Source organism: Chinchilla lanigera, unplaced genomic scaffold (assembly GCF_000276665.1).
Source record: "Chinchilla lanigera isolate Chin_1 unplaced genomic scaffold, ChiLan1.0 scaffold00085, whole genome shotgun sequence".
In the NCBI taxonomy this organism is placed as follows: Eukaryota; Metazoa; Chordata; class Mammalia; order Rodentia; family Chinchillidae; genus Chinchilla; species Chinchilla lanigera.
In genome coordinates this window covers 4061676-4073072 of record NW_004955486.1, presented here as the reverse complement: position 1 = coordinate 4073072, position 11397 = coordinate 4061676, and the positions used below count along the sequence as shown (strand labels likewise).

Sequence of the window (11397 nt, the reverse complement as noted above, 5' to 3'; positions counted from 1 at the left end):
CTCTGGGCCGGGTTCGCGGCGCGGCTCGCCTGGGCCCCTAGGGTCCCGGCCCGGCCCGCGGCGCCTCCCCGGAGCTTCGGGCGACACTCGGGGCGCCACCGCCCGACCGGAGCCTCTGAGGCTCCTGGGGCCACGCAGGGAGAGCGCAGGGTTGTCAGGAAGTCGATAAAACAGAAACACCGGAGCCCCTGGAGTCCGCGGGCGGGGTGGCGCACGGGTCACGCACACCTGTGGGTGTGCGGGCACCTGGAGAGTGTCCCGTTGGAGTTCGCGCCGCGGACCACCGCGGAGGCTCAGCCCGGTGATGGGGCGTGGTCCCCAGGGGACAGGGGCTGCTGGTCTCCCTGGAAGTTGTGTGCCTGAGTGTGCCTCTGTGTACCTTCATGAATGTGTCTGTGTTCCTGAGAGCGGGTCTAAGAGGGTGCGTGTGTGCGCGTGCATTTCTGTGACACAGATGAGTGTGTGTCGCTGTGTCTTACTGTGCATGCCTGAGTGTGACTGTGTTTCTGTGTGTCTGTGTGGCACGAGCGTGTGTCTTTGTGTGCATCTGTGGGAGTGTCTTTGAGCAAGGGACTGTCATCCCCCTCCCTGTGGTAACCAGGCAGGGGACCGCTGCTTAGCTGGACCTTCTTGCGGGTTCCCCACAGTGGGCCGGGGAAGATTCCAGCGGGCACCTGGTCCGGGAGGCCCCCGCTGGTGCCCGATTGGAGCAGCCGGCTGGGTCCCTCCTCCTCTCTCTTTTTCTCTGAAAATGCACTGCACGGTTTGGTGGTGACTTGGCAGGGGCTGCTTCCTGAGTGAGTAATATTTAATTAAACACTCCAGCCAGTAGCATCAGCGCCCGGTCATGAGTTGAGTTTTAACAGGTGTTCATGGCAAAAGCACCATCCCGTGTGACTAAGGTTTGGTGTCCTTGGAAGAATTTTCTGTCGTGGGTAGCGCTGGGGGTGATTTCATCCCTGGGTGCAGGGGAGGGAGTGCAGGCTGCAGCTCCCCTCTCTGCCCCTCCGGGAGACAGAAGACGCTAGGCTAAGCATTGAGGGGTGGGTGCCAGAGTAGAGTTGCGGAGTCAGCCCTACAGTGCTTGTAGGGCATCTAGCGAGGCCCACCCTTGCTTTCCTAGTGGGGCCCCGTGAGGGTGGCTGCCTTACCCAAACTGCACAGCCAGGGCTGTGCACCAAGACCAAGTGCCCGCTGTTGCTGTTGGTTCCGGTCCCCGGCACTGAGGTCATGGGCCAGGCAGCTGCAAAGTGATGGATTAGATCATTTGAAGGGCTCCTCCTCCTCCTCCTCCTCCTCTTTCAGCAAGGAGCACTTTATCCAGTAGATGGAGTGTGTGTGTGTGTGTGTGTGTGTGTGTGTGTGTATAGGAAAGCGTGGAGTTGCCAGCTGCATTACCTTTACAACTCTTCCGTTTTGTGCCTAGCCTGGCTGCTGCCCTGGAAGCAGAGACACCCAGAGCAGTAGCCACCGGCCAAGCAGGGACGAGTCAAGTGCAGCCTTTAACGGGGTCCGCCCTGTGAAGAGTGGATGGGTCTCAAGGACTTAGGAAGGTGTGGGCGTGCCTGGGGCTTTGGGTGATGTCACCTTGGAGTGAGGGAGATGTGTTTCTTGGGCTGCTCCAGCCAGGCAGGCCCACCCTTCCGTGGGTGCCTCGCGGATGCTATGCGAAACCTGCCTCTTTGGAACCAGCATGGATGTTTAACTTATCCCTGTCGATGGAGGCCAGTGGCTCTCTGAGGACCACTCAGGCTGTGTGCCTGCTCTGCACCAGCCCCCTTCCTGCACCTCCTGCCTCCTCCAGGGTGAGGGATGCTTGCCTGCAGACGTGATTTCACATTTAGCAAGGCCTTGCATGCTCACGGTGTTCATGAATGGAGTCTGGGACTTTTGCACCAGTTCTTCTCAAGACGTAGGCCCTGGCTGGCGTGCATGAGTTGATTTATCTTTTTTGTTCTGAAAAGTTTTATTAGAAACCAGGCATGGTGGTGGTGGTGGTGGTGGTGTCGGCGGTGCATGCCTGTAATCCCTGCACTTGGGTGGCTGAGGCAGGAGGGTCACCATGAGTTCAAGGCCACCCTGGGCTACATAGTGAGTTCAAGCCTCATCTGGACGGCATAGCAAGACCTTGTCTCAAAGCAAAACAAATGAAAAACACTACCGAAAAGCCCCAAATGTTTTTTTCATTAAAGAGAGGTACAAGGGCAGATGCAGGTTGCCTCAGCCTGCCTGGGGTGCAGGAGCCTTTCCGTTCTCCTGCAAGCCCAATGGATGGAATTGAGACTTCCAGGGATCCTGTTTGGGATTCTCAATGCAGTGCTCCCTCGTGTCCTGGTTACCTGATTGCCACATCCCTCCCAACCCAGGAATTCAAGTCTGCCACAGCCAGGTGCCAGGCACTGTGGTGCTAAGCGCTGTGATGCCAGCCTTCATCATAACAGTGGGAAACAGTGTCATAGGCGTGTGCCAGGACCAGGCTCCTGTCCGAGTCTTGGGCATGAACTCATATATACTCCTAAGAACCTGGGGTTGTGGATCCTCTGTCCTCCTCTTGGCAAACGGGCGAGTGATTTGGCCAAAGCCTCGAGTCTGTGCTAGAGGGGAAGGGAGACAATAGTGAGTCTTCTGTTTCCCTCACCAGGATCACATGCATGTCACACGTGTGCACAGATATGCACACACAGGCACACACATACATATACACGCATGCACACACAAATGAGGTGTCAGATCATCTGTAGTTACTTCCTCAGCAGCAGGAAGGGGAGAATCAGGTTGCAAGATCAGAGTCAGGTTGGCCTTTCTGCCTCGGTGGTGGGGTGGACAGAGAGGGGACAGAGGCCCAAGTGGCTCAGTGGGCTACTCTCTGGGTCTTTGTGTAGCTTCTCGCTTGTTTTGCATTGTAAAAGTTCTGCTTATTGCCAGGCATGGTGGCACACGCCTGTAATCTCAGCACTTGGGAGGCTGAAGCAGGAGGATCGCCATGAGTTCGAGGCCAGCCTGCACTGCATAGTGAGACCCTGCTTCAAAAAAACCAAAAGAAAAAATCTGCTTATTGCCCAACCTTAAAAATAATGAGTCCAACAGTCAGGAGGCCAACTATATCAGTGGCCTTAGGGTCTCCAAGCTTCCCAGGCAGGAGAATCTGCCCGCCATGGAGGCCTGGGCCCATGCGGTGTGGGCTCGAGTGCCCTGACATACAGGTTGGCTGGGGGGGCTGTGTCCAGAATCCTCCACTGCTGCTCTTCTCTGTATCAGGCCTCACAGTCAGTCACTCAGTCAGAAAACTGAGTGGGAATCGTTGGATCTTGGGGTGATGGGGCCAAGTGGCGGTCCTCACCCGCCAAAGCCAAGGTGGGCATAATTAGTAATTACTGTGATGGACAGCAGAGGCAAAGCAGCAATCAGCGGAGTCTGGCTCACGCAGATCCGCGGTGCTGGCGAGTTAATCATGGTGTTCTGAGCAGGGAGATAGACGCAGGCCGGCCGTGCTCTTACTCGATCTGTGTAAGCAAAAAAAGTCTGCGGCGAGTGGCTGAAAGTCCAACTCAGATCACAGAACACAGAACCACGGCCCCTCAGTCGATTCCCAGGCCCGAGCCAGTCTGCACGTCCTGCATTCCTGGTCAAGAGGAAGCCGGATCCCCCTGAGTTAGGACCCCAGTGCACCCACAAAAATGTATGCTGCTTCCCCAGCCCTTCCCCAAGGGGCTGTGTCCTTTTACCAGGCACCCTGTGCCCGGAGAAAAGGAAATAGCCCTGCTGGGACTCCTGGGCGCTGCCTCTGAACTGATGTTGATTCTAGGGACTCAGAACTCTCAACGTGGCCACCAGTTAGAGAGGGGCTTGATAAGCCGGTCAGGTGATTGGTGGAATTTTAGCTTAGGGCCAACTCACGGAGTCCGATGGGTGCCCAAGCATAGTCTGTGCTTGTTTGTCCCGCTCCACAATGCATAATTGGGACGGATGTGCTTAGAGCTGGCAGAATGCTCACAATGGCTCCCTGACTTGTGGGACAAGGTCTACTGTGGTGGCAAAGGTCAAATAGAAGTCCCTAGAGCCGCTTCCGCCCAGGGAGAGGGAAATCGGAAGTGACGTGGCACCCTGGAGGGCCAACAGAGTTCAGTGCCACCATCGAGGGCTGGACGGATGCTCCGTGTGGAGTCCCTGCGCATCCCCGTTTGGCTCTTCCATTGGCCCAAGCAAAAAACCGATGAGCCCTAGAGAGTGACAGTGTGTTACTGTAAGCTCGACCAGCGGGGACTCCGACTGCAGCTGCTGGACCAGCTGTGGCTTCCCTGCTGGAGCAAGTGAATGGGTCTCCTGGTACCCAGTGTGCGGCTCCTGATCTGGCGAGTGCCCTTTTCTACATCGCTGTCCATCAGGCTGACCGGAAGCAGTTTGCTTATGTTGATCCACCTGCCCTACCTTCTCTCAGGGCTACACTGACGCTGCAGGACCATGGGGTAGCTCACGGGGGTCCTGATGGGCCTCCCCTTATTAGATCACACTGGCCCATTGCACCTGGTGAGGAGAAATGGCTCCTGCTCTGGACTTACTGGTACAGCATTTGTAGGCAATAAACCATATGGAAATTCAGGGGCCTCTACCTCCCCGAAGAGGTCTAGCGGTGTAGGGTGTCAGGAAACCTCAGGCGAAGGGTCACTGAGCCCGCCCTAACCAAGAAAGAGGCACAAGGCCAGTGGATCCGTTTGCATTTTGACAGTGACACACCTCCTCCTTTGGGTGTATTGCTGTGGTCTGTCTCCTAGGTGACCCCCAAAGTGGCTGGTTTCCAGTGGGGTCCAGAAGAGGCGCAGGCTCTGCCACTGGTCGGGGCTGCCATGCAAGCTGCTGTGCCACTCAGGCCACATGGTCCAGCAGCTCTGGTGGCACCTGAGATGGCAGTGGCACACAGAGATGCTCATTGGTGCCTTTGGCAGGTGAATTACAGCCCAGAGCTTTGCGGTGTTGGAGCAAGGTCCAGCCATGGTCTGCAAACAGCTCCCCTCCCTTGGAGACAGCTCTCTGCATGCTGCTGAGTGGAAACTAAACCTTTGACTGGGGCTCACTTGGTTACTATCTGAGCCGAGCCGCTGGTAATAAACTGGGTGTTATCTGACCCAGGGAGCCTTAACGCCAGGTGTGTGGCAAGACTCTTGTCAGGTGGGAGTGGTAGTTTCATGATTGGGTTGAGCAGGTCCTGAAGGCATGAATAGGTGCAGAAGTGTCCAGATGCCCACGGGTCCTACTCCTGCCACCCCACCCTCTGTCCCCAGTGTGCACCTCTGGGGGCCGTGGGTACACCCTAGCATCAGCTGGTGGAGGAAGATGGCTCTGCGTCGGCATCCAGGGGACAGCTGCGGCAGACAGCCCCTCCCTGGGAGGTCCTTGAAGGACAGTGGTGACGGACCATCTTCTCACCCTGTGCACTTTGCCTCCAGGAGAGCTGGCAGCTGTCAGGGTACACTGATTCACAGGTCCCAGCCAGAGGTCTGAGCTGGACAGAACACGATTGCAAAATTGGCTGCAGAGAAATTAGGGGAAGAGGCACTTGGGCCAGACCTCTCTGAGTGGACAAAGGACATGAAGGTATTTGTAAGTGCTCGTCAGGAGGTGACTGAAGTAGAAGACTTTAAAGATCAAGTGGTGGGCTGGGGACTTAGCGGCACAGCGCCTGCCTGGCAAGCGCAAGGTCATGAGTTCGGTTCCTGGTACCGGTAAAAACAACAACAACAAAATAAAGATCAAGTGGCTAGGGGGACGCATCCCGTGCACGCCAGTCACCTTCTGCAGCCACCACTGTCACCGCTCGTGAGCAAAGTGGCCTTGGTGGCAGGGAGGGAATTTGTGCCTGGACTTCCGCGCACCCAGGCCTTCACAGTGACACCCACTGCTGAGGTCCCCAGCTGCCAGCGGAGGAGACCAACACCGCGCGCCCAACATGGCACCATCGCCCAGGGTGGCCGACAGCCAGCTGGCGGCAGGTTGATTTCCTCGTACCGTTTCTGTCATGGAGGGAACAACACGTTGTCCTCACGGGAATAGATCCCCGTCCTGGGTACGGATTTGCCTTCCCCGCACACCGTGCTTCTGCCAGAACCACGATCACAGCCTGCTGTCACACTTCTCGCGGGAACCGCTCTGCGCCTCACCAGTCTTCCCGGGTTTTCCATCGACCTGGGCACCTGGCTCGGTCATTGTGCGGAATGACCTTGTAAAGGCCCAGTTGCAGCTCCAGCAAGGTGGCCGTATGTCCCACACGGGGACAGAGTTCTCCAGGAGGTTATGTGTGCTCTGACTCAGCGTCCAGCGTCCAGCATCCCTTCCCCTGGTGACCTCCTGGTCATACTTGTGCTTCCCATTCCCATGACCTGCTGATGCTCTGCTGCCCAGAGGGAGGGGCTTCCAGCAGGAGACAGAACAGCGGTCCCACCGAACCGGAAGTTAAGACGGCCACTCGGTCACCTTGGGCTCCTCGGGTCTCTTGAGTCAGCGTGTTAAGAGCAGAGTGAGGGTGGCGGCTGGGGATTGATCGAAACTCCCAAGGGGAAACTGGGCCACTGCCCCACCCCAGAGGCAAGGAAGGGTACTTTGGCGAACAGGAGACCTTAGGTCTTTTCTTGCTATGACCGTGCTCTGTGGTTAAGGTCAGCGGGAAACTACAACCACCCAGTTCTAGGCTGGAGTTCAGGGTGGAGGCTCGGGTCACCCCATCAGGGGAAGAACTGGGATCCAGAAAGATATGCCCTGCAGGAAAAGGGAACAAGGAATACGCAGAGAGAGTACAAGCTACCGCCACATGACCAGTCATAGAAACCAAGGCCGAGGTTGCGACAAGGGCTTCCTTCCTGTGTGTTCGTACATGTACGTATACTCTTCCTTCCTATGTGTACGTATACACGCACACAGTATGCAGGTATCTCTGTTGTTTCTTCTCTCTTATTCTGTACCATACAATCTAAGAGGTGCTGCATTTGTACCAGGATTTGATCATCATTGCTTTTGTGTCCTGGTGATTGTGTTATGGGATAGATAGTAGGAGAGAAGTGAACACCACTCCCTGAGACTGGTATGTGTTCTGTGCTGCATAGGGTATAGCACCATGCTAGAAGGAGCCGTGAGCGAGGTGTTGTCTTTATCTGGAGATTGAGTATGGCTTGAGAAGATGTGTACGAGGGCCAGGTTGGCAAGTGGAAGGCTTGGGATGCTGAGCTGGCTGGAGGAAGGGATAACCAGCAGCTGGGAAATCATCCTGCAGAAAGGGAAACGCAGCGGTCTGGCCTGTGATGTGAACAGTTGGGCTGAGTGAGCTGTGTCTTTTCGGGAGTTTCCAGAGCTCGGTGTGTGAGTCAGTGGACCAGGTGGGGAAGATCAGGCATGTCCAATCAGCAAGGGGCCTGGATGGAACAGAATGGCTCCTACATCCATTTTCTGTTGCTGTAACTAAATAACCAAGGCTGGGTAGTTTATAAAGATGAGAAGTTTATTTGGCTTACGATTTTGGAGGTTTGGACATCCAAGACAAGGTGCCAGAACCTGCTGGGTACCTAATGAGGGTCTGCTTGATACACTGTAAGACAGTGGAGGATGTGGGTTGGCCAGACGGTCAGCCTGCTGGCTTAGTCCCTAACACCATCCCAGGGTGCTACCCTCATGACTGCAAGGGTGCTGATGACCTCCCGTGACCCGGCTTGAACTGGGGAGGAGCTTTTAGGGGACATCTGTGCACCATGGCAGAGGTGATTGCGGGCTCTGTGTCCTGGAGCCAGGCTGCCCTGGACATGGGAACTGCGGGTTCTCTGGCCTTTGGGCCCTGGAACTTGTGTCACCTCCCTACCCCTGGGCTCTCCGGCTTTGGCCTCGAGCTGAGAGTTACACCCTGAGCTTTCCTGGCTCTGTGGGGTTTGAGGCTGAGCCCCTCTCCTGGCTTCTGTGGGCCTCAACCTTGCCGGTGGCCTATTGTGGGCCTCCTTGGTCTCCGTAGTCATGTGAGCCAAGTCCCCTCATAAACCCCCTCTTCTCCATCTCTTTGGAGAACAGAGGTGTATCCGACTGGTTCAGGCTCTCTGGAAAATAGTCACGGAGGCCTTAAGAGTCTGGTGAGGAGGCTGGGCCTAGAGGGCCCTGACCTGCTAGGTGTGATTGGCCTGGAAGCCTTTCTGAGGTGGGACAGGCAGGCTTTGGTGACTTGACCTGCAGATGTCACCGAGCAGTCCAGCGTGTTTGGAGGTCATGGTGTCCGATGGCCCTAGAAAGGGGCTGGGCATGTGGAGGTGCTTTGAACCTGTCCCAAGGGAAAGTGGCCCAGGTGGATGTGTCCAGGTGGCAGCTGGCCCTGGGCTACAGATGAGGGCCGGGACCATCCTTGCGAGGAGGTGATGGTGGCGTTGGCCAAAGAGTGTGCCTCCGAGATGCAGCAGCCCAGGCGCGGAGCTCGTACCCGGCATTTCCCCTGAGACCGGGAGGGAAGGCCGCCCCCGGCCTCCCGCAGCAGGTCCCCCACTGTCCCGGGGCCTCCCTAGCACCTCGATCCCACAGGAAGTGGTCGGAGGTGGGTCGGGGAGACTGGGGAGTCAGAACCTGGTTCCTTGAGTGCTCTGAGCATGAGACCTGAGTCCACGCCTGCGTCCGCGCTTCTAGCTTGGAGATTTTAAGAAAGCGCTAATGAGAAAAGCCGCCTGTATTTGAGAAGCTGTGAAAATGCTTTATTGTCATCGCCCGCCGAGTGATACCTAAGTGTCAAGGTTCCTTTCCAAACACCGCCTCATCTGGAGAACTGTGAAGCCAGCGCGTGCTGGGTGGCCGGGTCCTCCTCCGTGGCCGCGTCCTCCTCCGTGGCTGGGTCCTCCTCCCCGTCCCGTCTCTTGCCCTCCATTGACCCTCAGTGCTTGTCTTCCCACCAGGCCACACGCAGGGCTGTCTGGACAGATGGCTCGGGATAAAGGTTTCTTCTCTCTTTTCAAAAATTCCTTCGTCTTTCAGCCGCTGAATGGCGGCTCTGTCCCGGCTGTCATGGTGCCTGGGCCGCCGAGGTACCCAGACAGGGCCGCCCGGAGGCTCGTCTGGACCGGGGCCGCGCCATGACTAGGTCTCTTTCTTCCCCTAATGTGTCTCGCCGCAGCTGAGGTTGGCCCCTGTTCACAGTCTGTGTATTTTATGATGGAAAATTTCAGACACAGACAAGAGCAGAGACTGATAGGGTGAATCCCAGGCCCCAATCAGCGGCATCAGCCGTCTCTGCTCATTCCCTCGTTTCTTTCATGTGGGTGGAAAGACCCATCCTGCTTAGAAATGATTTGAGTCCTAGAAAAGGTCAGGTGGATCTTGTGCTGGGGGTGGAGGCTGCTACTGAGCTGCCCCAGAGCTGCCCCCGGGACCCCCTCTCGTTTCTGCAGGACCTCAGGGCCGCCAGAGAGGGGAAGAAGGGAAGACAGACCACACGGGGCTACTTTTGTTCGGGGGCCTTGGGAGCAAGGTTCCATATGGGATTTAACTTGGGGCCCAGTGTGAGCGGCCTTCTCCCACCTGCCCGCCTCTGCCGACTCCCAGAAATGCTTGCGGTAACTGTGAGGAACAGAGGAAAGTCCCCAGGACCAGGGTCCAGCAGGAAACCCCTAGGATGCTTCTGAGAGCCACCAGGTGTCGGGTGTGAAAAGTGGCCTCACCTGCCGTGTCTGGGGGACATGGGCTGTGCTCTCCCTTTTCTTTCTGGAGAGATGGTTTGGAACATCCCTGGGGAAACGGCGCTTTCTGTGTGGTGCTGAGCCGGGCCTCAGCCCTCACCAGATAAATTCAGTGAGCTTAGTTAGGCAAAGTAGAAAATGGGGCTAAGTTTCCATATTGCCAAAGCTGGTCCCTAAGCCTTGAAATACAGGAGCCTTCAGAGGACAGAGCTTTTGTCTTGGTGTAACTTGTGCCTAGCCCTCTCTTTCCCTCTGAACTTTTATAGGACAAAGCGGGTCTGCCTGAGCTCACTGGATGCGGTGCCATCTTCCTGGGTGTAGACCGCGGGGGCTAATGCTGGATCCGCTTTGCGGTGTAGTTTAAACACCACGTGGCTGGCCTGCTGTAAATGTCCGTGCTGATGGTCTTCAGGCCATGCATACATCAAGGCAGCCACTGATGCCCGCTGGGGTTCCTTTCTCCTCCTGTGGGTGGGGACAGGTTGGTGGAGGACAGTTCTCCCAAGGGCCAGAAGTGCAGGTCTCCATCCAAGGTGTTTCCTGGACGGCCACCTTGGGAGGCCGGGAGGATGGCATGTGGACTCGGTGACTTGGGTGAGAAAGCTGCTCCTGGGGAATTTGGGCTGCACGGAGGGGTGGAGAGAGGTGACCAGGGGTAAGGTGGCCCAGAGCCAGCCCCAAGGTCACAGGGGTGGGTGGTGAGCTGCCCGATGTTTACGGAGCCCTTGACTTTTCCAGGCTCCAGTGTGCACTGCTGCCCACAACCCTGTCCCAGGCAGCTACTGGGCCCATTGTACAGATGGGAAACTGAAGTCTTTAAAATACAGGCCGTGGGTGTGGTAGCGCACATCTGTAATCCCAGCACTTGAGAGGCCGAGGCAGGAGGATCACTGCAAGTCCAAGGCCAGCCTAGAATACAAAGCGAAAATTAAAACAAAGTCATATGACTTGCCCAGGGGCATACAAGAGATTAGGCAGGACACAGTGTGTCCCGTGTCCCACCAGCCCACCGCAGTGTCTCAGGAGACGGCCCGTAGCAGGTGCTTGGTGATGGCTGGATGGACCTAAGGGGTGTCATTGGAGTGGTGAGCAAGTGGAGATCCTGACCCTGTGCTTCTCAGGAGTGACCCAGGCAATTGGAAAATGTCCCAGAAGCCTGCTGGACATTTCTGGCGTCTGCTGGGCTGTGAGTGGACCTGGCTATGTCCCACAGAATCCTTCCACCCACTCGAAATACGCAAGGAGCGGGCAGGCCTGGAAACTGTTCTGAGGCTCCCTGATGAGCTCCCTTTGCCCCCTGCCACTCCTGGGCGAACCCCTTGCGTTCATAATGCAGAGAGGGAGGGAGGATGGGACCCTGGCATGTGTATCTGCCGTTTGTCTAGGAAATCCCACCTCACCCCAAGATCCCTGCCCCGCTCCAGCCTGGGGTGTGGGTCTCTTACACCAGCTGTTTCTGTCCAGGAAAAATCAGCCCTCAGCTTCAGGCTTTAATTACCTCCCCAAGGGATGCTTCCGGTGGGTATTTCCAGTGGCAAGTGGCTGAGGTCCAGCTCCTAAATCAAATGAGGGTATTAAACTGGGTCATAGACTCGCAGGTCCCAGGACCGGGAGGGAAGAACACAGGGCGGGGGGACGGCTGAGGCTGCGCACAGCATGCTGTCCTAGGTGAGGGGTGGCCCCAGGCATTGGAGCCGCTGCTGCTATTGCG

At 56.8% G+C, this 11397-nt stretch overlaps 1 long non-coding RNA gene across 1 annotated transcript in view; it reads right to left on the bottom strand.

Annotated features, from left to right (window-relative positions):
* Window positions 1-8686: 8686 nt before the first annotated feature.
* Window positions 8687-11397, bottom strand: part of LOC106146614 — a 3923-nt gene continuing 1212 nt past the window's right edge. Inside the window, exons 2-3 of the long non-coding RNA XR_001231138.1 lie at window positions 11185-11242; window positions 8687-10595 (exon numbers count right to left, since the gene is read on the bottom strand). This is a non-coding gene — a long non-coding RNA (uncharacterized LOC106146614). The remainder of the gene's footprint in view (window positions 10596-11184; window positions 11243-11397) is intronic.